The 3405-nt window shown below is 50.3% G+C and overlaps 2 non-coding genes across 2 annotated transcripts; both read left to right on the forward strand.

Annotated features, from left to right (window-relative positions):
* The first annotated feature begins 756 nt into the window (after positions 1–756).
* On the forward strand, positions 757–875 carry LOC122546026. Its single transcript, XR_006310649.1, has one exon. It is a non-coding gene; the product is annotated as a 5S ribosomal RNA (ribosomal RNA).
* Positions 876–2262: 1387 nt separating this feature from the next.
* On the forward strand, positions 2263–2381 carry LOC122546025. Its single transcript, XR_006310648.1, has one exon. It is a non-coding gene; the product is annotated as a 5S ribosomal RNA (ribosomal RNA).
* The last annotated feature ends 1024 nt before the right edge of the window (positions 2382–3405 follow it).

Raw genomic sequence — 3405 nt, forward strand, 5'->3', positions numbered from 1 at the left:
GCTTTGACTGTTCTCTGATGTACTGCCTCTCCCAACTTTGATGCCTTGTCACTATGCTTGAAATGTAAATCCTCTGTCCCTCTCCAGGAATGAAACAGAAGAAACACCAGGCCTGGTGTGGTTCAGGAGCAGACCACATCGCTGGGTCACATCCAACAGTCCACAATCTGCTGTCAGTCCCCCACAACCCAGAACTGACTTGTAACATGTCAGAACACTGAGTAGTCTTTTGCATTTAAAGCTAGTCACCTTTGACTCCAGGAAACTCTCATGGATTCACACTGAGGCTGGCAAATGTTTCTTCAGCAATTAAGCAGAAATGCAAAAGAAATATGGGTGGAAAATTGCGCTGAATCGGTTCCGAACCGTTTATGTATGTCGTGAAATACTGGAACAAATCATCTACAGATTACTCCTAAGGAAGCATTCAAACGCTATAGTGTCATCTTCCTGTTTTTGGATTCATACACTCAAGGCGTTGAGCAACATGGAACCACAGTGAAGATCGAACAAAAACGTAAGATATCTTCGACATGATTTCAGCCTGTCTGAGCTCTGACTCTAAATGCACTCGGGAAGCAGGGGCAAGGGCTGGGTGAAAGGCAGCTGGAGGGACGGAGGGAGGGAAGCACGCACGGAGGAGGAAGAGCAAAGAGAAAAGAGAAAAAAAAGCCAAAGGGGATAAAGAGAAAGAGCAAGAAAGAAAATGTGGCTGGCCAGCACGCCTTGAAGTAGGGAGAAAAGGCAGGGGCTAGCGCCTACGGCCATACTAGTCTGAAAATGCCCGATCTCGTCTGATCTCGGAAACTAAGCAGACTCAGGCCGGGTTAGGACTTGGATGGGAGACCGCCTGGGAATACCAGGTGCTGTAGGCTTTTTCCGCCAGCAGTGGCTGCTCAAGTCACCCCTCTGCACTTGTGTTGTGCCAGGCAATGGAGTGGCAGGTTATTTTTGCTGCTGCTGTGCCTGGCATCAGTCTCCTGCAGGCACGAGACACGGAGGGGAGGAGAGCGGAGCGCTGCCAAAATCAGCAAGAAAGGCGCAAAGAAAGGGATTGGGGCTGCACGCTGTCTGCGGGTGGCAGTCAGGAAAGGCGGACAATAGACAATAGGTGCAGGAGTTGGCCATTCTGCCCTTCCAGCCTGCACCACCATTCAATATGATCATGGCTGATCATCCTTAATCAGTATCCTGTTCCTGCCTTATCTCCATAACCCTTGATTCCACTATCCTTGAGAGCTCTATCCAACTCTTTCTTAAATGAATCCAGAGACTGGGCCTCCACTGCCCTCTGGGGCAGAGCATTCCACACAGCCACCACTCTCTGGGTGAAGAAGCTTCTCCTCATCTCTGTCCTAAATGGTCTACCCCGTATTTTTAAGCTGTCTCCTCTGGTTCCCCGCCATTCCAGGAATTGACCTCGTGAACCTACGCTGCATTCCCTCAATAGCCAGAATGTCTCTCCTCAAATTTGGAGACCAGAACTGCACACAGTACTCCAGGTGTGGTCTCACCAGGGCCCTGTACAGCTGCAGAAGGACCTCTTTGCTTCTATACTCAATCCCTCTTGTTATGAAGGCCAGCATGCTATTAGCCTTCTTCACTACTGCTGGACCTGCATGCTTACCTTCATTGAGTGGTGTACAAGAACCCCCAGATCTCTCTGTACTGCCCCTTTACCTAAATTGATTCCACTTAGGTGGTAATCTGCTTTCCTGTTCTCGCCACCAAAGTGGATAAGGATCCATTTATCCACATGAAAGTGCATCTGCCATGCAACTGAGCACTCACCTAACTTGTCCAGGCCACCCTGTAATCTCCTAACATCCTCATCACATTTCACCCTGCCACCCAGCTGATGAAATTTGCGAATGTTATTGCTAATACCATCTTGTATATCCTGAAGATAGATTGTAAAAAGCTGCGGTCCCAGTACTGATCCGTGCGGTACCCCACTGGTCAGTGCCTGGCATTCCGAAATGGAGGGGTGGAGGAGTGTGGAAGGATGAGAGAATGCAGGCTGCAGCCCTAAGAAGCAGGGGGAGGGCTTACAGTTGGCCTGTGTGGGGATGTGGGAGACTACAGGAGCCTGGTGGGCAAGGGCTGGCTGAAAGGCAGCTGGAGGGACGGAGGGAGGGAAGCACGCACGGAGGAGGAAGAGCAAAGAGAAAAAAAAGCCAAAGGGGATAAAGAGAAAGAGCAACAAAGAAAATGTGGCTGGCCAGCACGCCTTGAAGTAGGGAGACAAAGGCAGGGGCCAGCGCCTACGGCCATACTAGTCTGAAAACGCCCGATCTCGTCTGATCTCGGAAGCTAAGCAGACACAGGCCTGGTTAGTACTTGGATGGGAGACCGCCTGGGAATACCAGGTGCAGTAGGCTTTTTCCGCCAGCAGTGGCTGCTCAAGTCACCCCTCTGCACTTGTCTTGTGCCAGGCAATGGAGCGGCAGGTTATTTTTGCTGCTGCTGCTGCTGTGCTTGGCATCAGTCTCCTGCAGGCACGAGACACGGAGTGGAGGAGAGCAGAGCGCTGCCAAAATCAGCAAGAAAGGCGGAAAGAAAGGGGTTGGGGCTGCACGCTGTCTGCGGGTGGCAGTCAGGAAAGGCGGACAATAGACAATAGGTGCAGGAGTTGGCCATTCTGCCCTTCCAGCCTGCACCACCATTCAATATGATCATGGCTGATCATCCTTAATCAGTATCCTGTTCCTGCCTTATCTCCATAACCCTTGATTCCACTATCCTTGAGAGCTCTATCCAACTCTTTCTTAAATGAATCCAGAGACTGGGCCTCCACTGCCCTCTGGGGCAGAGCATTCCACACAGCCACCACTCTCTGGGTGAAGAAGTTTCTCCTCATCTCTGTCCTAAATGGTCTACCCCGTATTTTTAAGCTGTGTCCTCTGTTTCGGCACTCACCCCGCAGCGGAAACATGTTGCCTGCCGCCAGAGTGTCCAATCCTTTGATCATCTTATATGTCTCAACCAGATCCCCTCTCAGTCTTCTAAACTCAAGGGTACACAAGCCCAGTCGCTCCAGTCTTTCAGTGTAAGGTAATCCCGCCATTCCAGGAATTGACCTCGTGAACCTACGCTGCATTCCCTCAATAGCCAGAATGTCTCTCCTCAAATTTGGAGACCAGAACTGCACACAGTACTCCAGGTGTGGTCTCACCAGGGCCCTGTACAGCTGCAGAAGAACCTCTTTGCTTCTATACTCAATCCCTCTTGTTATGAAGGCCAGCATGCTATTAGCCTTCTTCACTACTCGCAATTTATACCATATGTTTTCCTTATTCCATTGTCTGTTCCCTGCTTCGCTTACGTCATTCATTTTCTTAAGACGTATCCCACAACTTCTGTTTATCCTGCTTTGTCCGTGACAAACTCTTATCTCTGACTCCC

This window comes from Chiloscyllium plagiosum, unplaced genomic scaffold (genome assembly GCF_004010195.1).
Source record: "Chiloscyllium plagiosum isolate BGI_BamShark_2017 unplaced genomic scaffold, ASM401019v2 scaf_95875, whole genome shotgun sequence".
NCBI classification, from domain to species: domain Eukaryota; kingdom Metazoa; phylum Chordata; class Chondrichthyes; order Orectolobiformes; family Hemiscylliidae; genus Chiloscyllium; species Chiloscyllium plagiosum.